Here is a 27,889-nt window from a genome sequence, read left to right on the forward strand (position 1 = left end):
TTCTTCAGTTTCGCAATCAGATTGTAAGCTGTATAATGTTTATTCTACACTCCTGGAAATTGAAATAAGAACACCGTGAATTCATTGTCCCAGGAAGGGGAAACTTTATTGACACATTCCTGGGGTCAGATACATCACATGATCACACTGACAGAACCACAGGCACATAGACACAGGCAACAGAGCATGCACAATGTCGGCACTAGTACAGTGTATATCCACCTTTCGCAGCAATGCAGGCTGCTATTCTCCCATGGAGACGATCGTAGAGATGCTGGATGTAGTCCTGTGGAACGGCTTGCCATGCCATTTCCACCTGGCGCCTCAGTTGGACCAGCGTTCGTGCTGGACGTGCAGACCGCGTGAGACGACGCTTCATCCAGTCCCAAACATGCTCAATGGGGGACAGATCCGGAGATCTTGCTGGCCAGGGTAGTTGACTTACACCTTCTAGAGCACGTTGGGTGGCACGGGATACATGCGGACGTGCATTGTCCTGTTGGAACAGCAAGTTCCCTTGCCGGTCTAGGAATGGTAGAACGATGGGTTCGATGACGGTTTGGATGTACCGTGCACTATTCAGTGTCCCCTCGACGATCACCAGTGGTGTACGGCCAGTGTAGGAGATCGCTCCCCACACCATGATGCCGGGTGTTGGCCCTGTGTGCCTCGGTCGTATGCAGTCCTGATTGTGGCGCTCACCTGCACGGCACCAAACAAGCATAAGACCATCATTGGCACCAAGGCAGAAGCGACTCTCATCGCTGAAGACGACACGTCTCCATTCGTCCCTCCATTCACGCCTGTCGCGACACCACTGGAGGCGGGCTGCACGATGTTGGGGCGTGAGCGGAAGACGGCCTAACGGTGTGCGGGACCGTAGCCCAGCTTCATGGAGACGGTTGCGAATGGTCCTCGCCGATACCCCAGGAGCAACAGTGTCCCTAATTTGCTGGGAAGTGGCGGTGCGGTCCCCTACGGCACTGCGTAGGATCCTACGGTCTTGGCGTGCATCCGTGCGTCGCTGCGGTCCGGTCCCAGGTCGACGGGCACGTGCACCTTCCGCCGACCACTGGCGACAACATCGATGTACTGTGGAGACCTCACGCCCCACGTGTTGAGCAATTCGGCGGTACGTCCACCCGGCCTCCCGCATGCCCACTATACGCCCTCGCTCAAAGTCCGTCAACTGCACATACGGTTCACGTCCACGCTGTCGCGGCATGCTACCAGTGTTAAAGACTGCGATGGAGCTCCGTATGCCACGGCAAACTGGCTGACACTGACGGCGGCGGTGCACAAATGCTGCGCAGCTAGCGCCATTCGACGGCCAACACCGCGGTTCCTGGTGTGTCCGCTGTGCCGTGCGTGTGATCATTGCTTGTACAGCCCTCTTGCAGTGTCCGGAGCAAGTATGGTGGGTCTGACACACCGGTGTCAATGTGTTCTTTTTTCCATTTCCAAGAGTGTACAATGTTCTTCTTTTTCCACAAGGGTCACACAAGTCTGTCTGAGTATTGATCTACAGTGCTGCTGAAATGTATCCTCATTTTGTGTATGTGTATGTGTGTGTGTGTGTGTGTGTGTTTTGTTCGCAGTTTACAGGCACTCAATGGCAAGGTTATCAGCGCCCATACAAAACTCAGTGGGAACAAGTGTGGCTTCAAATGGCTAAAAATTTGCAAACAACGTGTAGTAACCCTACAGAACTGCGCTCACTCTAATGAAAACGCAAGTAAAACAGGAAAAGAGCCAAAATAACTACACAGGGAAATGTGACTGACTGACAACTTACAAAAAAACATGGATTACCCGTCCTAATAACACATTAAAAAGTGCACTCTAAAATTTTAGGGAACAATTCAGACAACGCACAAAGCTTAAAAGCCGTGCCACATTCGTTTGATTCTCAATAAAAGTAAAGGGCAAATAAGTTGGAAAATGGGCCGCTGCCCTCTGGTGTAAAAATAAAACACAGTCCAGTAAAATGTGGGTCACTATGATCTGTCCACTACAAGCACCACACACCGGGGATCTCGCCAGAGCAAGGCGCCATGTGTCAGAGGGCGAAGACAAGGGAGAATGTCTTCATCCCGTCTGCGTAGCTGAAAGGAGACACGCCACGGCCGCGTAGAGGATTTTACAAGACGCAGCTTATTATGTGACACTTCTAGCCACTCTTCTTTCCATCGATGCAAGACTCCGTACCAGAACAGCGAGTCGATAGCATGCAAGAGGTTGGCACACTGAAGTATCTGTGGAGCACGACGTAACTCCTTGGCTGCTACATCCGTCTTTTCGTTCCGTTTAATATCAATGTGGCCTGGTACCCAGCAGAACGGTAACTCCTTCCTCAGTCTTTGTAGGTGGAGGAGGGAGTCCTGGAAATTCTGGACTGCTTTATATGTTGATTAAAAACGTCGAAGAGAGTGAAGGACACTTAGCGAGCTAGAACAGACGAAAAATACAGCACTCGCAACACCTCTCATCTGCTCCAGTGCCCGCAAGGTCTCGTATAATTCCACGTCGAAGACAGTAATCTCGTGAGTTAATCGGATATTCCGAACAATATCAGGATAAACAACAGAGCAACAAATGGAGTCCCCCCGTTGAGACCCATCAATAAATGCAGCAACAGAGTTGTGTTGCTCAGTTAAAATGACAAAGTAATGTGTTAAAGCATATGTAGGTGTCTAGACTCCTACGTATTGCACAAAAGCTAAAATTACTCTGGGCCTCTGCAGTAAATAGGTTGGCAGGGGGTTAAACTTCTAGATTTGGTGTTGTACTCGCTCCACACCAAAGGACTCCAGCAACATTTCATATAGATCTCAAATGGCCTCATTGCTCATGGACAAATGGAGAAAAGGAGTTGCATAGCTGGACGAACAGAAAAATAATAAGCACGTAAATTCCGAACAGTGAGGAACATACATTCCTGATGCACCATGAGGAGTCGCTACCATATGGCGAGTGGCGGCTGCCCAGTTTCAGCACAGAGACAGGGTACGGGACTGGTCCAGTAAGCACCTAATCAACGTAATTCCCTCATGGTGGAGAGCATCAATGATCCTCATATACGAAGGTCTCGCCGGGCTATACACTGTGCACTAATATTCCAGCTGCGGTCGCACGTAAGCTTCGTAACCTGGAGCAGAATAGCCCTGTCCGTTGCCCAAGGCCTGTAACGCTTCAACAAGTTCAGGCCTTCTGGGTCCTATCTTTCAGATCTCACAGGTGCAGTAATCACGATAGCTTGGAGTCACAAATTAGGCCCAGAAACCTCACAGTCTTTAAAGCCTACAATGGTGTCTCTCATATGCAAGTCAGGTAAATTAAAAATACGGTGAGAATGATCAACATTAACGCTCAAACACTTACGTTCAGAAATCTGAAAATCTGTTTTTGCGGTCCATCCCTATAATGTCTGCACAGAGGAGATGCTATTACCATGCAGCACCAAGAGTATAAAACTGCAAATCCGCCAACAAATAAAGAGCACTGTACAGGACTCATTACCGTAGACGTGATGCTTTTGGTGGCTATGAAATGAGGGTACCACTTAAAACACTTCCCTGAGGTACATCATTCTCCTGTTCAAAAGGATACGACAGCACGGTACCAACTCGAGACCGGAAAACGCTTAGATAGGAAGAATGAAGAAGGAGAGGCGGCCACGAAAGTCCCATTGGTGGCGAGGTCCTAAAAACTCTATGTCTCCAAGTAGTGTCGTATGCCTTACTGATGTCAAAGAATATACCAGGACAACGATGTTTACCTAGGAAAGCCTGTTGAATAGCTATATCTCGCATGGTCAAGTTGTCGACAGTGAATAGAAATCTCCTGAATTGAAACAGAACGGCTAAGGAGTTCACTCTTCTCTAACATCCAGACTAGACGACAGGTAACCGTTTGCTTCAGTGTCTTCTCTACGCAGTTTGTTAAAGCGACGCTCCAGTAACTGCTGGGACACGTTTAGTCCTTTCCTGGATTGAGGAGAAGTATCAAAATAGCCTCTCTCCGCGAACTGAGAAAGTGACCTGTCTGCTATGTCAAATTAAGGCTCTCTAGGAGCATTTCCTTTGACGCAGCTTGCGAATTCCGAAGCATATTCTGCTGGATTTGGTCGTGACTCAGACAGTGCCGAATCTATCTTCAACATGAAGACTAAGAATTGTTGGATCTGAAGTCCAACTTGTCTCTCGCTACAGTCGCATTGTACTGGTAGAATGTCAGATCCCGGCTGGTATTGGTGGTAGTTGTCGCAAAATGCTCTGCCGTCATGTGAACGAAGTCTCTGGGTGTTGTTTGGAGACACACATGTATCACTACTGCTGTTATTGGTAAACAACTGTCTATACCGGAAATCCTCATCATTACTTCCCATACTTTTGTAGAACAAGTGTAATGGTTACCTTTTCTTGCTCTCCTTAAAGACATGTCGAGCTTTGGCTCTCATGACTCGGAAGGCTGCAAGGTTGTCTGCTGTTGAGCTGCACGGCTGACTTAGATTGCTGAACGGCACCAAGCGGTTCATCAAGGTACATGTTGCCTCCTAAGATACCCTGAGGACTTTGGGACGGAGAAGTCAGCAGCATGGTGGACACTCATGCACTGCGCTCCACCCATTCCTTGAGCCTGCCTCGGTGTTCCAACACAGGCATTTGGCTGAACTAGCGTCCAGTTAGCTCTACTGACCATTCATTTCGGCGGCTTTCTTTCAAGTAATGCTCGAGCCACTAGGTGTATCTACAGTTTTAAGTGGTCCCTGGAATGAAGGTCATCAGTTGCTTTCCACTGAGCAGAGTCTGCGAGAGCTGGAGAGCAGAAACAGAAATTGATGGCTGAGGATGACTCAGTAACAGCCAAGGAATATGTGGGATGGCCGGAGTGTAAGATGCACAGCTACTGAGGCTTCATGAGACACTCCGAAACTCGACCCCTAGGGCAAGTTGAGTTCGATTTCCTTTATTCAGTATACAGAACATCAAAGCCTTCTGTGATCATCTGGCACAAAGCTTTATTATGTCATGAAAACTACTCCTTATATGCTTAGCATGTTGGCGACTGTTTTTAGATGAGTACCGTTTTGAAATCTTACACATTTTAGGAAAAGACAATCTAGTGGCAGATTCTCTGTCCCACCTATCACAGGGCTTACCACAGTACCCAGAACTTACAGAACAAACCTCTTACTACTGTGTATTACTTATGCGGACAGTAATTTTCAACAATATTATTTAGATATGTGTAAAAATATAACTGATTTGGAGCGTACTGACCAGCACGGGTGTGAAGTTAAAACACTACATCCACAAAATAATACAAAATACATGATGAGTCTCTATTCTATAGATTATGATACTCAATGTGACAGATGGTTTATAGTATTCCATTACATGTGAGGATGCCTTAGTTGTGTACCTTATGTGGGGACATTATGTCATAACTAAGTGAATATGAAAGATCAATCTGTATTGCTATTTTACTAAAATTAGAAGATAAACATAGCAGATACTTATAATGTGTCTCATATGTCAAAAAGTGAAACCCGCAAACAAACAGATACTTCTTAGCATATTGTAGAATACATCTTTCAGAGCGGGGAAATTATAATTTGAAATCGACCTTACATTTGTTTCAATGCGCCTCATGTATGAGATAAACCGAAACAGTTGATGGGCCACAGTGATACAAACATTTTTTACACTTCAACTTGTATCATTATCAGCTATACCCAAAAAAACATTGGAATAATAATTATAAGACATTATAACTTTAAAAAAAAACTACACTCTGAACCCTGAAATGTTATAGGTTGCTTAGACTTCGAATATAAAAACCTGAATGATTCACAATAGCAGAATAAGTGTTCACAATTACCAGATAAATACAAAACTTAAGTAACTGAGGAAATACCCAGTGAGACTTATCCCATATTTAAAGAAGAAAAGTCAATTAAAAATGATAAGTAACCCTTGAGTATTTTTGTTGCCCTATATTGGATATGTTTTGGGAGAATTACTTTTATTTGGCTATGGCGCGCCGGTGGTACGTCTTTAAATGTTGGTTTTGGAGTTGAGTTTTCGTTTATTAAGCTGGTACTAAAAAAATTTACTTCGTAGTCTTCCGCTTGGTATTTTCCTTTGGTTACAACACGAATGTAAAATTTCTTCCTTCCAGAATTGCACCAAAATATAATCGTCTACTTTTGCATCCGTCTCCAGATCCTCACATTCATCTGCCTTTAATGATGCCATTAGTTCTTCAAGCATTTCTTCATCATTTCCAGAGTCATAATATCAGAGTTATCATACCCTGATTCCAAAACGTCCTACTTTGTCTTTCCAAAAAGTGTCCTCTTCACTTACGATGTCTCCTTCTCATTCATTAAATTTTCTTGCCGCGCTTTCATTTCTCGTGTGCTGGTAGCAATGATACTGTGGCGATGACTTTTATTTTTCCCTTTACTAGCTTTGGCGTAAGCACAGACATTTTCAGGAGAATGTTTGAACACCTGTGAATTTTCCTTTCGTGAGTTAGACTCATTCACACATGAAACTTCTTGTTGGAGATCATTTTCCATTAACAATGGCTCCTGCTCCACTTAAGCTTCAAAAGGCTGGTTAGTGGTATAACTACCCACGATGTTTGCTTCTGTGAAGCCATCCTTATCAAAAGGAACTCTTCCCGTTTTCCGAAATGCTGATACAACGTTGGTTTTTGTAACTGCTTTCTGGTGATCCGTAGCTGTATTTGCGCAGCTTACAACATTATAAAAGAAGAATGTTTGATCAGACTTTTCCATAAGCCAATTGTCAAAAGCAGCATTATAAAATTTCTTAAATGTCTTAAAAACACCAACATCTAGCGGCTGCACTTTATTGATGAAATGTACAGGAAACATTAGAACAGTGACACCATTATTCTTCGCCGTTTGTAATACTTTCAGTGTTAAATGACTTTCGTGGTTATCACAGAAAAGTAAAGTTGGTTCCTCTTCCGAAATTTTAGAATGCTTAATAAAGTGCCTGATCACATGTACAAAGAGCTTGACTGTTATTCAACCATAACTGTTAGCTATCCCTAGAGTTTCAAAAGGAGCATGACCAATGGCATGGGATTTGAATAAAACACTAGGGAGAAACGCCACAGGTGGAACTGTGTTGCCATTAGCAGAAACATGAAACATGTTGTCACAGATATTCCTTTTTCTGCACTCTAGTACTTACAGACTTGTTCTACACTTTTCTGCAACCACATTTGGAGGTTTCTGGAGTATACTAGCGTAATTTTCATCTAAATTATACACCTTCAATCTGGTTGCAAACCTAGGGCAATCTTTAAAAAGTGACAGCAAATTATTTCAAAATGCCTCAACATTTGATTCGTTAAATGAAGTGACCCCAGCCATACTTCATCCCTGTGGTGTGTGAATACATAATTTTGTTTTGTTTGCCAAAAATCTCCTTAATCATTCACTGCCTGCCGTCTTCAAAAAATGGCTCAAATGACTCTAAGCACTATGGGACTTAACATCTGAGGTCATCAGTGCCCTAGACTTAGAACTACTTAAACCTAACTAACCTAAGGACATCACACACATCCATGCCCGTAGCAGGATTCGAACCTACGACCAAAGCGGTCGCGCGATTCCAGACTGAAGCGCCTAGACCCGCTCGGCCACAGCGGCCGGCTGCCGTCTTCAGCTCATCCCAATTTAAAGGGTAGTGAATTTCCTCAACAACAACCATTTCATGGGCTTGTTTCCTATATTGTTCAGTTGAAAGACATAAAACGTTTCTGAACATTGCAGAATGTAATCTCCTAATATCTTCTCCCATTCCACAGAAAACACTTTACTACAATCATAACTGGGCCTCAACTTTAGCTTTCCCTGTTCATTAGTATACATTTTTGACTTATGTACGTATCTGAATAGAGTTGAATACTTCACACCTCTCATTTCAGGATCTGCACGAATATACGTTCCATTCTGAACTCGTTCGACAGCTTCTTTCGCAGAATCCCTATTTCCCACACGTAAATAAATAAAAAAGTCATTATTGGTATCAAGGGCATAAACATATTTTAACTTGTTTAAATTATTTAAAAAATTAAAAGTGTCACAGTGATATTTCCATTTTTAAATTATATGGGGCAGACTGAAACGTTTCACTGTGCCCCAGTGATTCATGTTTCAATATGCCTACATACTTGGATAATGAAAACCACTTTGTGACATAAAAACTAACTGATGACGGTAAATGTAAGTAACCTGTGTCTGTACTTCATTCAATGCTGTACTCAAATACATAACAAAATATTCTGTAAACATTAGTACAGTTACACATCACAGATTAATAGCGAGTGTCAAAAATTTACTTTCTACGAGGAAAAACAAACACTTTGATGTAAACTGCTCTGTTCAATGGCAGCCAATTAAACACTAAATTAACATCAGGTAGTTAAATCAAGGTCTTCTCACTGGGAGCCACTAGTCACATTCAGATATCTTGTGGGAAACAGTTCCCATTTTTCAGCGTACATCATGTTCTCCTATGTGCTATTTTCACAAAGTATGGTGACCTTTATGCTACAAAGTCTACTGTAACACGTCCATTTATGTTAACTGACATTTACTTATATGTAAAATACATTTCATCGTATCTAGTCGAAACTGTCCTTAGATTAGAGGATATTTCATTCCAATGATTTGACGTTTGAGATGACAGTTCATTTACTTTTTATCATATGTGGCCGGCATTTCATTACGGATTCATCTTCTTTGGATAATATTTCATCGTATTTATTGCACCTTTATTTAATTAATTTGACATTTGCTTTGTCATATCCACCAAATTCTGCTACGTTGCTATAGTTTGAGCTGGTGGATAGTTAGTGACTGGATTAACTTTCTTGTTATTCGGTTTTGTTTTGATTTTGGTGGACTTCACTATGTAACTACAACTTGCAAGATGACTAAATGTGTAAAACCACGCATTCTAATTTAATATTAGCATGCGAATAGCAGTATTGCTCAGAAAAAATGTTCTGGAAAGACGACATTTTTTAATTCAGTTAGTAAAGAACCGCTGCGTCATTTTGCGCACTCACAGTGCGAAGTCAGCCATCTTGTGTAAATTTAGAATTTTACTATTGTTAAAGGAATTACTAAAGAAATTTTAAATTATTTCAATATCAAGCAAAATCTGGCCATAAATGAACACAAGTTTTCAGCGAAATCTACTGTGCACGAAGGCAAAGGTGAAAAGAATGTTTTCCTTACCTGATGTGTTATGTTGCAGCGCAGATAACTTTCCACTTCATTTAAAAAAAAATTTTTTTCTTGAAAATATTTCTTCAGTTGCGGCTGTTTCATAACTTTCTTGGATAGTTGCTGTTCTTCTGCTGGTAAGCTATCTTCCATCCTCGATTTTTTTCTCTGTACATGTAGCAAATTCAAGAAGCGTTATAACAGTGTGATGACAGCAAAGTTTACTTAGTGTGCCTAAAATTATTTAAAACTTTTCGTGGTGTATCCCACAAAAATATGAACTAAATGTACTGAGTGAAATTATGTGTTTAATTATTCACGAGGCGGAACACATCCCGCTGACGACAGCAGGAATATAACAATGATGTGGAATTATAGATGCTTTCTATTCTAAGACAACTTCTTACTGCATCGCACATCATGATGTTACCTGAGATTCTCTAATTCTTGTAAAATTCAAATGCAGGGTGTCGTGTTGGAGAGTGAAATACCTTGGTGATGCGGTATTGTGAAAATATTAAATTACAATCTAATAAATGATTTGGATGACAATAGCCATGATATTCGGACTTCGTAAAAAGAAAATTAGACTGCAGACTCGACATTTGAAAACGTAAATGTACATTCGACAGCGTGCTGATGGCGCGCGATAGTCAAGTCACCAAATCGATCATTTCCAACAGCTTGATAAGCTGGAAGCATATAAATGGTTTGCAATTAGAACAGGATCGCAATGGTTATAAAACGAATGAAACAAATACGTTTATAATTATTAAGTACATTGTAAAGAATTAAATACAGAATATTTTCCTCAGCCTGTCCTTTCGAAAGAGCGAACAAAGAGCAAAATACAAGAGTTAAAGAAAAGTAAATCGTACATCAACATTTTGAAAAAAACAACTGTTTCACACATTTTGCATAGATTTTATATTACACACAAGTGAAGTACTCTTTGGAAGATAATTACATCTTTGATTTTAAATAAAAATTCGTTATAATCCTAATGCCCGAATAATTAATCACATAATTTCACTCTTTACATTTATTAGGTACTTTTGGGGGTTACATTTCAGGAGACAGGCACTTTCTGCAGAAGCGAGGCTGCAGCCTGCTTGGTACTTTTGTGGACAGAGCTGCCACCACTGCCATCCCTAGAGAATAATTGAGTATGACATTTTTGCCTTTTCTCCATGAACATCAAATGTCTAGACGCCGCGGCACCGCACTGCCAGAGTGAGAAAGATGGTTACTTTAGCTCCAAAATTTTGTCATCCAATCGAACTGAGCTTCCCCTCCATCATGCTTGGTAAATAGAGATGGGGCCCCTCCACGCCCGCACTAACGTGGTGACCAAACCAAAAGTTCTACTGTCACCTCCGTAAACGTGATAGTTATCTAGTATGTGGATCACAGGATTCTGGGCTGTGATGTTATCCGTGCGTCTGGGTAAGACTACGCATTAACACGGTCCATCAGATGATAGATAGTGGACGAAACGCGAGTGAGGGTAGCGATTTGAAGAGCAGAGGGAAAAAAGTGCCATGGCTCGTGCCGTGGGAAAAAAACCTCTGCGACAGTGGGATGGGTAGTAAGAGCAGTAGTGGCCTACTAGTTGCGATAGTTCATGCAAGGTTGGATTTGTTAGTATAGGTATCATGCATCATTACCGTGGCAAGCGATGGCGATGTATCCCAGTTGCTGCAGCTGCTACATTCCTGCAACAATCAAGATCGTTATACAGTAGTGGGAGATCGGCCATAGATCATCTCACTGTGTGGGGCATTTGTGGAGCTTGTCTGCATGCAGTGTACGGTACGGCTTCCCTGCGTGGTGCCAGTTATTCGGCAGTGTATTCCAGCTGTATATCTAGTAATGGCGTCTGATAAACAGGGGCTCGCCTGTACCGTTATGTTTGCGTATGCTTGGCCATAGATGTTAGGTTCTTACAAGTATGTCTTTTGGTCTTTTATGTTTCCATCTATGGTTGTGGTCGTAGTTCCCCAGATTCAGAATAAACGGTGAAAGGTCTCTGTTGGATTCCTTTCATGTTTAATTTCTTAAATCTGTTGCCATTTATGGAATAAATTCCTCTTCTAAATGTACTGTGGCGTTTCTGACTATCTGGGAGGAGACTGAGCAGTGGAACGTGTTACTTTTACACATAAACAAGAACGATCTGTCACACTACTACACTTTAAAGCACAGTTTATATGTAATTCTTATATGTAATTCATGTCACACAGTCTCATACGGAACCTACATCCGCTTTCTTTTATATACTGTATATGATAAGATACTGTCATCCCCCTTCCCTTTTGTGTGAGAGGATGAATGAGCATATGTATTTCTAGTTGCATGCTTGAGGGTAGCAGACAAGGCTGTCTGCTAGAGAACAGTAGGACCAACGTCGGAACAGGTAGCTACGCTTCCTAAAAGCAAAGAGGTTTCTATCCTTAGTATGGTCCTGTCCGTCCGTTGTCATGTTGGTATAGGAAGCTGCCCCTCTGGCCACTTCCGTTGGTCTTTGTGAGACCGAGGAAGTACGCTCGGAAGTAGGCAGTTGCAGGGTGGCCGTGGCGAGCGTCTGAAGTGGTAAGATCTCCGGCTAAGCGCGTGTCTGTTAAGTCCGTAGGACAATGGATTTCTTAAGTTCAGCCTAACTGAAAATTTAATCACCTTGATTTCAGGTTTAGCTCTAAAATATCTAATGCTATCTTAAAGTGCAGCGGAGTGTAATTCTCGTGTTAAATTCAGATTATTTTGCGGTAGTTGCTTTGTTACTACTTTGTGAGTAAAGTGGAACCACGTGTTGATCAGTAACTCTAACTAAGTTCATCAATCTTAAATGCGAATGTTTGTGTGATTATAACGTCTCGTCTTGAGAATATTTTTTTAATATAGCAACTTTTCTTTATACTTTTATTTATGTTCAACCCACGTGGGGTGTACTTTGCGAGACCAGTACCACGTGCTTATATAACTGTTTGACCCATCAGGTTAATAGTAAGACGTTAGTAACCAGTTCAAGGTTTTTCTTTTGTCAATTGCTTTTCGATCGAATTTATTTTAATTACCAAAATTATTGTGGAGTTATACGCTTTGTGTAAACCAAGTTGACCACGTGGAGCATGTGGTGTAATCATCAAAGTAGCCCTCAGCTATTCTTTTTGCGAAGACTTCACAAAGAGTTAATATGAATTTAGTATACCAGTGTGTGGTAATTACATGACGGACAGGATTGTGGTATGAACGTAATTTCTTTGGGTAAAAACTGAATCTGTTGGTTGTGGTTAATTTCTTCTTGCTTATGTTTCAATGTTCTTCGTGTGTTATTTTATGAATGCAGTGTTGTATCCAGTCTCCCAATCTTGGGTCCATATTTTATGTGTTCCGTAAAATTACAATCTCACATTTTTTTTTAAATCGTAAATAAGGCACCAGCTCAGTTATAACTCACGTATAATATGCTGAAATTTCAATGAACAATCTTAAAATAAATTTCCAAATATAAACTGATTTCTTTCCTTTTATTTAAATTCTCCTTTTTATATATATATATTACCGGTTTTGTCTGCTTGGTAAACCTAGACTAAATATCTGATGAAACAGTTGCCCAGTAATCCACGGTTAATCTCCCCAGACAGATCACAGCTTTTATTGTCTATTAGCACCGATCTCAGCATAACAAAATTAAAAGTAACAACATTACACATCAGCATACAAAATTAGAGTAACAATATTACACATGGCGACCCTGTTCTGTGATTCCGCTAGACTCTGGAATCTCTGAAATGTTAGATTGCGAGCGTGTTATAATCTTAATGTCTTTTTCCCTACAGCGCTCAAACAACTTCTGCGTTGTTTCCGAGCAGACTTTCAAAAGATTCACGGCGTTGTTGATCGGCGTTGCGTTGTTCGGCTTGTTTTGTTTTTTATATTTGTGTGTTTTATATGCCTGTGGTTTTTTTTTCTCGCTTGTAAATTCCACTGTTTCGATCAAAGATAAAAATTTGTTTTGCGTGTGAAAAAGTGTGTACTAGGTTGGGTATCTTTCGTGTGACTGTCGTAATTTTTGTGGGACACATATATTGTGATTAGTGTGTTGCGTACTGAGTATAAATTGCACTAATGCAAACACGTAACCAAGCTAAAAGTAAGCGGTCCAACAACTTAAGCAACATGGACCAAGGGGATAATTTGATTTCCAATATTAACGCGTCGGGCGGTTCCGAATATGCAATGGGGAATACTTCAGACGAAATGCAAAACAGCACGAACGGGCTCACATCAGAGCCAGAAATTAATTTGCCTCTAACTAACCAAATTGATGTAGCAGAACTCATGAAAGCCTTATTGCAACAAAATAAAGAAAATGCAGAGAAATCAGAAAAATCGTTCCGAGAACAAAAAGAATCATCCGAAAAATCGATCCGCGAGCTAGGCGAACAAATAGACAAAAAACTAATCCAGCAGACAAATAAAGTCGACAAGTCGATGCAGAGAGTGTCCGATGATATCTCACAAAGAATAAATAATCTGACAAGTGAGATAAAAAGTGATATTATGAAAGAATTAGGCAGTACATTTGAACAAATCGATGATCGTCTGCAAGTTTTAGAACAGAGCAAGCGAAGGGGCGATACCGAATCTAAAGAAAGCGAAGAACGGCTACTTAGGAATTTCCAAGAGCTGAGGGAAGAATGCCAAAGGGAACACCAGCAGGTAATCTCGAGGGTTCAAGAGGCGGAAACGCGTTGTCCCACGTCCGTTAGCAACACAATAGCGGACAACAGTTTAGCGATCCACGCGTTGGAACAGCAAGTAGAACAATTGAAGCAGACTGTGGCGGAGGACAAGAGACAAATTGATGATAAGATTGCGGCATTAGCGGACATTGTAGGCACGATGAAGCTGACGGAAAGCGAGAACAATACTACACCGGTAGCGGCCGCAGAGACCGAAGAAGTGCGTTCGCTTCTGAAATTTCAGAAGGGACAGTTCGAAGTGAACAGGCAAAACAGAGCTGTAACAGGCGAATTACAAGAACGCGTGGCGCATCTGGAAAACCGCATGGCGTGTGATTCCGAACTCGTCAATAGCATTAAAAATAGCCGTACGAACAGTGCAGAGAGGGACTCCGGCCACGAGGGAGATTTTGACGACAGGGAAGAATGTAATTTGAGGGGCAGACATGAGAATAATAGAAACATTCAAGGGCCTTGCCAGGAGGAAATGCGGGGATTTGATTTCAAACATTTCCTTACGGTGAGAAAGTTTGAGATATTCCGAAATTCGCAAAAAGGAATACATCCACGAGCATGGCTCGAGCAATTTGAGTTCTGTCTGCCTCCCGACTGGGCAAGTTCACATAAGATAGAATATATGTGTGGCTATTTGGAAGGCGAACCGGCGATTCGCATGAGGTCGGCAGCGCGTCACTGCAACTCCACTCGGGAGTTTCGACAAGCCTTTCTGTCCGCCTATTGGTCGGAAGCGGCACAAGATAGAGTAAAGCATGGCATAATTATGCTGCCAAATTTGAACCAGTCTGGTTTCGGCAGCCCTGCACGCCTATTCGACCACATGCTGCAGGCAAATCAATTCCTATACGACCCATACGGGCCTGCGGAACTAATTAGGATATGCATCACCAAATTGCCGATGCACTTGCGGCACGTCATTCTTGCGGGACGATGCAAAGAGGACGTGGAAACGTTCAAGACGCTTCTCCAAGAGTTGGAATACAATACACGAGAATGCCCGCCTAATCAGGCACAAAGTTATTACGGGGCACAGCAGCGCGACCGCAGTCGTGGCCGTATTACTAATCAACGGCGTGACTGGTCGTCGCGACGCGAACGGAACAATAATCGGGACAGGCCGTATAGAAACTGGGGTAACAGTCGCGAACACAGGTGGAACAACGGAAATGATCGAGGACGTAGACAAGATCGTGAACGCTACAGGTACGGCAACCAGAATCGACACTATGATGAATACGGAGGGAATAGGACTGTAGGCGGAGCACCTCATGATGTTGAAATTCGGCCGGCTAACCCTAGACATAATCCAGCAAATGGAAATGAACGAAACCGGCAATGACAAACGATCAGTGCAGAAGGCGCCCAATCGGAACAAATGAGCGACATGGCAAATGACTAGAAAGGACAGTGAGAAGTAGAGAGGACGGTGAGGAGAAAGAATTGATTAGTTTAAATTTGTGACGTATGCATTTTGAATAATATGTTAGTAAAAATAATGATAAAGCTGTTTCTATGTGATTGATTGAAGTGACGTTTTTAGTTATTTTTCTTTCCTTGTGCAATTAGGATTTAGTTTGATTCAAACGTGAAGATAAAAGGTTTCTTTGTGAACGAGTAAAATGCTGTTTATGTTTTTTTTGTGTGTAAATTGAAAAGAGTCGCTCCTGAGGAAAGCAAGATCGTTGCTGAATTAGTGCATAAACTCAGGGGAATATCCGATCTGTGGGTATTATGGGTCTGGTAAACCCAGGTCCCCAGCTGTTAGTAGCCGTGTTTTCGATTTTCTGTTTTCAGTGCTACTATCTATCTATTACTATTCTATATCTGTCAGTATAAATGAGGATCTCTTACTATAGTATGCGTGCTGTATGAATATTTTAAGATAGGAGAACTCTGAGAAAGGAATGAGTAAGTTTGGAATCTTGAAAACAGGATGCGATAATACGATTGTTGAACCATTGGCTTCCAATATGCGATGATATGTTAATATTGATGATATATGTCTTTTTTGTTCTTTATAGCTGAGTACGTAAAGTGCTGTCTGTGGATTTCGTAAGTATATTGATTCCCTTCAAGGTGAAAGAAGAATTGTGGTTTGTGTAATTTACGTGGCTCTGAAACATTATTGTGGTAGTCAAATACGGGCAGCTTTTCAGCAAATGGAGAATGGAACGGAAATATGGATCCTTTTTGTAGTCTTGATTGATGTTGAGCCAAAGCCTAAAAAAATTATTCTGCGTTATACTTGTCCTAGAAAAGCGACGTTTATGTGTTTTGCTGATGCTGTGAGCATTACAGCTTACTGTTTTCGCTGGTGCGGGATGCACTGCAGCCTATATGATTTGTACTGAGGAAATTTCCCTCTTGAAGGTAGAGGATGATTAAATAATTTTGATTATGGGAACGAAGGAAAGCTTGGTTTAAGGTAATAAGGATAAAGCAAAACATTTGTCATTTAAACTACAGGAGGATTCGGATCTTTTGTGTCTGTTGTAAGTTCAATATGTTAAGATGATACTGTTTTACAGAATAGAGGTGACCACAATTTTGCCATTCATGAGAAATGAATCCAGAATAACCACCACAGGCGAAATAACTGATTTGGAAGCGAAAGGTAACGTAAAGAAGGAACGAAATCGCAGCAAAATGGGTAAGAAAATGTAATATAACCTGTATAATGCAAACATTTTTAACCTTCTCAGAGTCATCTGCGTGATTAATTGTTGTGATAACGTAATTTTAGGTGAAATTTTCTTACTGTTTTATGTGTGAATATATGAGTATGATAAATGTATAATTGCGAGTCTCTTTTCAGGTGTGCGAACTGGTATAAATGTTTTGGCTTGTAAATAACCATTGTTCTTTTTAATGTGTATGTTTAAGGAAAGTTCTCCATATTTATCATGTGACAAGACGTATGCCGCGAGCGTCAAGAAGAATGTTGTAGTGGTATATACACGGTGTTGAAATAGCATTGAAGTAGCTTATTGGGTTAACTAGTAGTGGATAGAAGTAGAATATTGAGTAATGCATGTTTATGGGTAGTTAGTTTGTAGAATAGACAACAGGTGTGCATGTATGTGTGTGTAAATAACATGTGAACCCTATGCTGTCCTGACCTATACTTGCGCAAGGCATAATCCTATTCATTTTAGTGAATTAATAAATAGCATTTGATTTATTAAAACGTAAGTGAACCACATAGTGATGTGGATTTAAATATTATATTGTCAGTTCATTTAAATTTTTATTTTTATACTGTCAAGTCATTTCATTTTTATTTTCTTTTACATTGTCAAGTCATTTAAATTTTATTTTATATTGTCGATTCATCTAATTTTTTTATTTAAAAAAAATATTAAGTCTCACTTTGTTCTTAAAAATTGTGAAAGACAATACTAAGTGGTATTATGTATGACATTGTGTAATCACATAAGGATGATGAAAAATTTCTGTGAATGCAGTTGAGAACCTGAAAGCGAACCGGCAAAACTCTTAAGAGACAGCGGGAGCAGCCGGACTAGTTGTAAACTGGCGGGTTTCCCAGCGGGACACGCTGTCATCTGGGCCACTTTGGGAGCGCGGCCGACAACAAAAGGAGAGTAAGCGGCAAACACTTTCCCTTGTACCTGGAGCTAATGGGCGGCCGCCCCGGGCGACCCTTCCTCGAGGCGATGACCTGAGATGGGCGAGCGGTCCACCGCGCGGAAATCCATCTGCTGGCAACGCACCACACGCACGCGACCGTGACGAGACGGCCGCGGTGAAACAACACAAGGGGCGTGGAGCCTTTTGACAGGTACTGCCCAGAGAAACTTGCAGACGTCAACGACGCCTATCGACATTTCCTGATGGATGCCTACTGTCAAGCGACAGTAAATCTTGGTTCGATGTTCTCTGGTCGCTTAGGGTGGCACAAAAGAAGAGCCATTAAGTGTCATCCTTGCCCGAAAATATCAACCTGGCGTATCAAACGAGGACACCGCACGAATTTGACAATACAAACATGGAACCAAATCGAGATGTACGTGACACGAGAGAAACTTCATGAGAGGGCAGAGACGGCGGGATCGCACGCAACAGATGGACAAAAATCCCTACTGACAGCTGCGGCGACGAACCCCCCCTCTTTCCCCTATATTGTGCCTCGGAACAGTGGAAATACTGAGTGTGTCAGTGAACAGTGATTATACGGTTCTTAGTCCAGTGCATATACGTGTGTTTCTGTCAGAGAAACTCTGACTCGTGTGTTTTGCAGGAGTTCGATTTATTGGTGTTTATTAGACTGACTCTTGTATTTTGCAGGTGTTCTATTTATCTTTTTTAGACTTTGACTCTTGTAATTTGCAGGTGTTTTATTTATAGGTGTTTTTTTTTGTTTTAGATGTTAACTATTGTACTGTTTTATTTATCAATGTTTGTTTTTGTGTGATGTATTAGATTTGTGATATTTTGTTTCGTAAATTCATTGCTGTGGCATTGCCTCGTTGATCAGTCAGATAGCTTTTTATTCTCATTGAACTGTGATCGATTAGCCTTTGCATGGGGTATATTTACTGTGAGGAACCCCTTAAGGGTAACAATCACATAATTATTGTAGTTTCAGTATAATGACACAGTGCTCATCGTTTGCTAGCTAATTGAAATATAGTACAGTGATTAAATGAGTGCCACATAGTTATTTTAATTCTACAAATTATTAGTTTTATACGATATAGAATTTTTTTTGCGATAACCACTTTGTAAAACATGTTTTTTCTCTTATCATTTTGTTGCTTTTGCAGATTGTGCATTCTTATGTTCTGCTTTTTTATACCGATGTTATTTGATGTTTTTTTTAATTGCTGTGGCACCTTTGCTATTTTCATAAATTTTGTTTGTTAATAAACAGTCATAAATTTTCCTGTGATCAGTTGGCTCTTGCAATGAGCAAATACTGGTGAACTCCATAAGGGTAACAACCAGAAATTGTTTTCATATTAATGACACAGGAACCATTGTTTTTACTTGCTGACCGAATTAGGTCTACACTACCTTTTAAATAGGTGTCACAGATTGTGTTCTTTTTTTCTGTTTGAAATTGGTAGATTCTAAAGATGTGTTGAAATTATTGTGTTTTAGCAAGTAGCTGGTGTCCTTTTGCCTTTTCTTTTACACTTTTGGTTTAAGTAGGGTGTGAGAAGCCTGCTTGGGAATGTCCTAGCATGGCTAGAAAATTCCCTGCACAGTCTTTTCCCGGAGCGTTGGGGTTATGAAAGGTCTCTGTTGGATTCCTTTCATGTTTAATTTCTTAAATCTGTTGCCATTTATGGAATAAATTCCTCTTCTAAATGTACTGTGGCGTTTCTGACTATCTGGGAGGAGACTGAGCAGTGGAACGTGTTACTTTTACACATAAACAAGAACGATCTGTCACACTACTACACTTTAAAGCACAGTTTATATGTAATTCTTATATGTAATTCATGTCACACAGTCTCATACGGAACCTACATCCGCTTTCTTTTATATACTGTATATGATAAGATACTGTCATCCCCCTTCCCTTTTGTGTGAGAGGATGAATGAGCATATGTATTTCTAGTTGCATGCTTGAGGGTAGCAGACAAGGCTGTCTGCTAGAGAACAGTAGGACCAACGTCGGAACAGGTAGCTACGCTTCCTAAAAGCAAAGAGGTTTCTATCCTTAGTATGGTCCTGTCCGTCCGTTGTCATGTTGGTATAGGAAGCTGCCCCTCTGGCCACTTCCGTTGGTCTTTGTGAGACCGAGGAAGTACGCTCGGAAGTAGGCAGTTGCAGGGTGGCCGTGGCGAGCGTCTGAAGTGGTAAGATCTCCGGCTAAGCGCGTGTCTGTTAAGTCCGTAGGACAATGGATTTCTTAAGTTCAGCCTAACTGAAAATTTAATCACCTTGATTTCAGGTTTAGCTCTAAAATATCTAATGCTATCTTAAAGTGCAGCGGAGTGTAATTCTCGTGTTAAATTCAGATTATTTTGCGGTAGTTGCTTTGTTACTACTTTGTGAGTAAAGTGGAACCACGTGTTGATCAGTAACTCTAACTAAGTTCATCAATCTTAAATGCGAATGTTTGTGTGATTATAACGTCTCGTCTTGAGAATATTTTTTTAATATAGCAACTTTTCTTTATACTTTTATTTATGTTCAACCCACGTGGGGTGTACTTTGCGAGACCAGTACCACGTGCTTATATAACTGTTTGACCCATCAGGTTAATAGTAAGACGTTAGTAACCAGTTCAAGGTTTTTCTTTTGTCAATTGCTTTTCGATCGAATTTATTTTAATTACCAAAATTATTGTGGAGTTATACGCTTTGTGTAAACCAAGTTGACCACGTGGAGCATGTGGTGTAATCATCAAAGTAGCCCTCAGCTATTCTTTTTGCGAAGACTTCACAAAGAGTTAATATGAATTTAGTATACCAGTGTGTGGTAATTACATGACGGACAGGATTGTGGTATGAACGTAATTTCTTTGGGTAAAAACTGAATCTGTTGGTTGTGGTTAATTTCTTCTTGCTTATGTTTCAATGTTCTTCGTGTGTTATTTTATGAATGCAGTGTTGTATCCAGTCTCCCAATCTTGGGTCCATATTTTATGTGTTCCGTAAAATTACAATCTCACATTTTTTTTTAAATCGTAAATAAGGCACCAGCTCAGTTATAACTCACGTATAATATGCTGAAATTTCAATGAACAATCTTAAAATAAATTTCCAAATATAAACTGATTTCTTTCCTTTTATTTAAATTCTCCTTTTTATATATATATATTACCGGTTTTGTCTGCTTGGTAAACCTAGACTAAATATCTGATGAAACAGTTGCCCAGTAATCCACGGTTAATCTCCCCAGACAGATCACGGCTTTTAACCCATTTTCATTGTCAATTAGCACCGATATCAGTATACCAAAAATAAAGTAACAATATTACACTTCAGCATACCAAATTAAAAGTAACAATCTTACAACGGGTTCTGCGAATGTCTGGATTTTCTGTATAGTCTTGTGGTGAGTTTGAGGATTACCTCCGTGAGAGTCTCAAGTCGATATTCCCGGTGAAGGTCCGCGATGCGTGTGTATCGTGGAGCATTGCTTATGATTTTGAGTACATTGTTTTGTATGAGCTGCAACGGCGCAGGCGTGTAGGCGCAGCGTATCCCCAAACAGGAGCTGCGTACGTCATCAGGGGTCGGATAAGTGTCATGTACATGGACCTCGACACCCTTCTGTTCAGTGCGCTACGCCTCTTGAGCATAGGATAGAGCTGTTTGAGCCTCGCGCTAGCTCGGTTGGTCATGTGTTGTATGTGGTCCCCCCAGAGTAATTTCCGGTCCAGCCAGACACCGAGGCATTTGACTTTCTCGCGGAAACGTATTGGGCGTGCATGTAGAGTTATCGGTCTGCAGTAGCGGTAGTTGCGCAGTTGCTTCGGTCTTCTAGTGAACAGAACGGTTTCGCCCTTGTCAACGTTTACTCTAACACGCCATTTCTCCAACCAAGGCTCAGCCACTCTGAGTGCAGTCTGTAGGTGTGACGTAATGTTTGATGTTTTCCAATCTTGTGCAAGGATGGATGTGTCATCCGCGTAGATTGCCATCGTTGTGTTGTGTGTGATTGGGAGATTGTTTATGTAGAGGTTAAACAGTAGGGGCCCTAGGATGCTTCCCTGGGGTACTCCCGCGTGTATACCGTGTCGTGTTGATTGTTTACCCTGCACGTCAGTGTTGAAACTCCTGTCTGTGAGGTATGAGTGTATTAGACGCAGCAGCCCGTCGGGGAATCCCGCGTCGCTGAGTTTGCGGATGAGGCCGTTGTGCCATAGACGGTCGAAAGCCTTTTCGATGTCCAGGAACACCGCCCCTGTAGCTTTGTTTATGCTGAAGCCGTATGTTATATGTTCAACGACCCGTAGGAGTTGTTGTGTTGTGGAGTGGTGCAAAGGGGCTGACCAATTAGGAAAACACTGGTCTAAGCCCGTACCAGCCTTATGTTTCCTAATGTCTGTTTTGCATGCAGTGACTGGGATGTTTCGGCTGTGTTCTCCTTTTTTTCACATAATAAGCAATATTCTTGCCCATCACACTGGCAACAACGAGCCGTTCCCACCACGCAGAGTTTTTTTCTAAGTAGAGAGCTGTGGACGGAGAACTAATTTTCTTTTTATTCATGTACTAGCTGCCATGCATTGGTCTCCCCGCTGTCATTTGGTGCTTATAGGCAAATAGTTCTCTGATTTTGGGGAAATGAAAATTTCGCAGTACATGATAGCATGATTTGTGTTATAAGTAGCTCTCATACAACTTGAATAGCCTATTTGATTCTAACTTTTGATTTTGTGTCATTAATTAGAATTCACGAGCTGCGCAGGTAAGGATGACTTGTTCCGTTTTATCCAGGCAGTCTTCCACATAATTTGGTGCCTCTCAACAGTGCTACATAATTTTTGTGTGAATTCAATCAGGGTTTTTTGAGAACTTTGATCTCTCCCAAATACTTGTAATTTGTGTCCAATAATTAGAGAAAACATAAATAATTAGAGTAAATATAAATCTGTTGGACTTGGTTTAAATTATAATATCTTTTAAACTGTCCTACATATTTCGGTGGTTAAGGGATCTTCCAATAATAAATATAACCACTTCCTCGCCGAAGCATTTTCTCCTCACTGTGACGGTGTTATCTTTGTGCACAGTGGCGCAGACTCAACGAGCATTTCTTGTCATTCGGCGAAGATAACGAGCATTGCACTCGCTCTTTTCGTTTGATTATAAATATGTTTATTGACAAGGCAGACCTATGCGAGTACCCCCTAGCATTATTAGTTTGCTGTCCGCCCTGGTAGCTGAGTGGTCAGCGCGACGCAATGTCATACCAAAGGCCCGGGTTCGATTCCCGGCTGGGTCGGAGATTTTCTTCCGCTCAGGGACTGGGTGTTGTGTTGCCCTTATCATCATCATTTCATCCCTATCGCCACGCAAGTCGCCGCAGTGGCGTCAACTCATAAGACTTGCACCAGGCGAACGGGAGGCACTAGCCACACAGCATTTCCATTCCCATTAGTTTGCTGTGTGTTGTTTCACGACTATTTGGCTAACGACCTTGCAGCCACTAAGACACAATAAAGAGCAACATTTTATAGCAATGTCGTAGCATAATGCAGGTCTAACGGTAATACGCAATTAGCATAAAATTTCAGCGTGTTAAATGAGATGAGGAAGGTATTCAAGGGGTATTTCTGAGCCCTCTTTAGCGATGTCGTCCTAGGGAAACAGCCGTCAACCTATTCCAATGAGGAGTGTTAGGTTTCAATGTTTCTAATTTTACATAGATTGAAACTATATCGTTCCAGAGGCCTTACCAGGTCTCAAACATCTATGATTTATATACGCAGACTGAACCGATAAACGAAAATTTCTACCAAAACCGGGATTTGAACTCAGGATTCCAGATCGCTAAGCAGATGCGCTAACCACTATGCTACCCTCGCACAACGGCTCTACGCAACTGTTCGGAATATGTAGCATATATTCCCCTACAATCCAAATTCCCATTCATGCCTCAGCCCACTTAGTAGTCTCCTCAAACCAAAAACAGCATTGCAGAGGTTCTCGAGCGGTACTGCAGTAGCACCTCAGCATCGAATGAAATGGGGGATCCTGTCTGAAACCCAGGCACACGCATGTCTAATAAATGAAAGTGTATGGTTCGAGAGACCTGGTACAAATTTTCAATCGTCGCTTTAGTCTGCATAATATACAACATAGATGTCTGGGGCTTGGATAGGTCTTGCAACCATATAATTTCTCTTTGATAAAAACGTACTAGGGTTCTCGGTGCTGGCGTGTAAAGCCATTGCTCCAGCATGACGTAGTGGTTAGCTCATCTGCCTAGTGAGTAGGAGACCTGGATCCGAATCCTGGCCTTGGTACAAATTTACATTCGCCTATTCCGTCTGCATAAATACATTCTACGTGGATGCACACCGTGTAGCGGAGGTTAGTGTTGGGTTTTAGAATTTACTAGAACTTGACATATAATGTTCATAGATTTTATGATTTAAGCGTCTTTGGTGCCTTTGACGTATCCGTTGCAGGAAAGTATTACCTTTGGCAGATATGGGCGTTAGATTACAACTGAGCCTTCAGAGTATAACACGCTAAAGTCAGATGTCCTACGACGAGTTTTATGTTCGACAGTGCATGTGTTGCTTTAGGTTTTTTTTTCTTTTGACGGTATCTTATGGCATAGAAATGGTTCAAATTTTTCAAATGGCTCTGAGCTCTATGGGACTTAACATCAGAGGTCATCAGTCCCCTAGAACTTAGAACTACTTAAACCTAACCAACCTAAGGACATCACACACATCCATGCCCCTGGCAGGATTCGAACCTGCGTCCGTAGCGGTCGCGCGGTTCCAGTCTGAAGCACCTAGAACCGCTCCGCAACAACGGCCGGCATAGAAATTTTAAGGTGAGTTGTAATACAGAGCGGTGAAAATATAAGTATTAGTTTTTCAGTACATATAGAATTCCAATTTATTTATTTGTTTCCTTGTTTTTTATCACTTTATAATGGGATAACGTAGTCCCAAAACATATCGTGGTTAAAATATCATGCGTTTGACAACTGGAGAGTAACAGTCTCAATACGGGTTCATGAGCCAGTTGTAAGATGGCTTCACTACAGATAAAATGGTGAAAAACTGTTTCAGAAATCTGTTTATTGTAACGATGCCGTGCAGTATCCAAAGGCGGAGGGGAAGATGAAATTATCTACCAACCAGCTGCGCTACGAACGAGAACTGGGCGACAATACACTGATTGCCAAAATACATCGCACGCCTCTGAAGCTGAACAAGAAATCTAAAAAAAATCTAATTATGTGTATTTAATTGTTGTACTGTATTCTTGTAGGCTGGCGTGGATTTCTCATTTTCTGCTAGGCCAGATTTAACTTAGTTCATTTTGGATTTCACTTCCCTGAATTGCTTAAGGGGTAGTTAGGAATATTTGAGGCGCAGAGCTTGTACTGTTTTATGGGCAATACACCGAACTTGAGTTACAGCAGGTTCCTAGTCTTCGTAGCTCGCTTGTTAAATCGGAGCTGTGATTATAATTTATTGGTTAATGTCCTGAGAACCAGGTGGTCTTGCTTGAAAATATTTACGAACAAAGTTAGTCAGCTACTCCTTGGATTATTCTGGAAGAATCCAAAATTTTACATTTCGCTTGTGGGTCCGAACTGTAGTTGTTACACAGTCAGATAATTAAACTGGGCCAGCAGTCTAATGAATCATTGAACTTTTAAGGGGATTTGAATATTAGGACCCCAGTGAAGTATATCTCTTCAGAAGATTTTAAGGTTTCCAGAAACGCACAGGATGTGGAGTGTGAGTCAAATACAAGGTCTTTCATTAATCACGTTCCAGCAAGCAAGACGCCACACAGCTAGTATTCCGTTGTAGATAACTACATCACCTGCAAAAACTCTAAGGTTGCTAATAATATTGTTTGCCATGACGTTATACAACATCGACAGCAAGAATTCCGAATTACATATGTAGAGCACACATGAAGCACTGGCGGCTTATCAGAGGAGGCAAAGCAAGCTGGGTCTCCTGACTTTCCATTAATAGAAGTAGCATTAATAGTAGCATTAGAAGCAACAATAATTATTTTTATAGTAAACCTTTATGCACCTTTGTCAGCGAGCGCGAAAGACGTTATCTTGTGCTATTTCTTTTAAACCGCCAGCACAACAGTGCAAGTCAAAGTGCGGAAGCTTGACACTAACCTAAACCAGAGGCAAATGCGAAGGATATGGCGTGGAGTCCAGACACATACCAAGCCGCCTGTAAACACTCGGTTGCTGTAGTAAGAATTACGTCACTGCTAGAAACTGGGGAGGGGGTATTGGCTGCCTTAGCCGTGCGACGGAAGCCCACTGTCTTCACAGCACCTCTCTAAGTTTCGCTTACCTTTGTTGTCCTCTGCGCAGTGGATATGGATGAAGCCCTACCTTCAACAAGGACTGATGTAATGCTTTCGAGTAAGGACATCATTAATTCCTTCCAGGCCCTTTCGTTTTCAAAGAGATATGAAACTGAACGATATGAAATTTTGAAGAAAGTTCAACAATGGTGTCACGTCTTCTTCAGGGAATTGAGTTTAAAACACGTGCATTCCAAACTTCATGGTACGAGCAGCATAGGTGGTTATGTGCTAGCCCCAGAAAAGAAAAATTATTCTACTGGTCATGTTTTCTCTTAAGCACAAGAAAAACTGTATGGTCCGGTTAAGCTTTCGACGATCTGAAGAATCTGTCTAGAGGCTTAGTACGGCATGCTTCTTCTAAACATCATCATCTAAGCAGTTTTATTTCATTTGAAGTCCGCCCCAATAGCTGAATGGTCAGCGCGTTGGCATGCCACACACGGGGACCCGGGTTCGATTCTCGTCTGAGGAGGGAGATTTTCTCCTCTCAGGGACTGGGCGTTATGCTGTCATTATCATTTCATCCCCATTGTTGACGCGCAAGTCGCCCAATGTGGCGTCGCACTTCATAAGACTTGTACTTTGCGGCCGAACTTCCCGACTGGGAACTCCCAGCCACTGACGCCATACGCTCATTCCCATTATTTCATTTCTAGAACTATCCAAACAAATGTTTAGTATTTCAGAGATACTTAATGAGCACCACAAACTGGTGAAAATCAGGCATAACACTGAATTGAAAGCTAATAGATATGGAAATCCTAATTGCTGTCACAGATCTTTTGTGTGGGTAGGAGATAGCTTTCAGATGTCATGATGAAACAGATTCCCTGGATTCCAGAAATATCAGCGCCATTTTTAAACTCCTGCTAAACAGAAACGAAGACTTGTAAGCACACTGGAAGAAAACTGGATATTCCGCGATTTTCAAAAACTATTAGAATGACCTGATTGAATGTATCGCTGACTATGACTGAGTCGATTTGTGGACATATACATTCAAGTTTTGATAGTACCTCATTTGATGTCTTCATTGTGGACGAAGCAACAGACGTTTTGGACAAATCATACTGCTCTATTGTCTTGAGGCTGGTGAACTGCAAAGGTAACAACAAGAACATTTTCTTGGTTTCCATGACGTTAGTCAAGCTGCTTTATTCACTGTGCTGAGTAGCGTGTTTCTGGATTATGATATAGGGAACAAACTGGCGGACCACACCTATGATGGTGCTTCGGTTCTGGCAGGAGAATTAAGTGCTCTGCAAGCAAAGATCCGTGTAATTGCCCGCCCCCCTCCAAGCTCTTTTCACTCACTGTTTTGCACATCATTTAAATTTATTTTTGCAGCACAGGTGTATTTGTATAAAACCTGTAAGGATTTTTTTCTCAAAACGTGAACTTATTCCTGCTTTCTTCGACCGGTCTTCCAGACGCACAGCAATTTTCGGCAGTAGTGTTGGTAAACGCATTCTTTCAAACAGTGAAACGAAATGGAACTGTAACACCAGAATAAAAGCTGCCATTCACGAAAACCGCGTCCGCAGCTCGTGGTCGTGCGGTAGCGTTCTCGCTTCCCACGCCCGGGTTCCCGGGTTCGATTCCCGGCGGGCTCAGGGATTTTCTCTGCCTCGTGATGACTGGGTGTTGTGTGATGTCCTTAGGTTATTTAGGTTTAAGTAGTTCTAAGTCCTAGGGGACTGATGACCAAAGATGTTAAGTCCCATAGTTCTCAGAGCCATTTGAACCATTTTTCACGAAAACCGCCTACGGTCGATTGGGGTTTTAAATGAAATGGTTGACAGTTCAGACTTAACGACTACAAGATAAATCTTCGG

This window comes from Schistocerca cancellata, chromosome 7, assembly GCF_023864275.1.
Source record: "Schistocerca cancellata isolate TAMUIC-IGC-003103 chromosome 7, iqSchCanc2.1, whole genome shotgun sequence".
Lineage (NCBI taxonomy): Eukaryota > Metazoa > Arthropoda > Insecta > Orthoptera > Acrididae > Schistocerca > Schistocerca cancellata.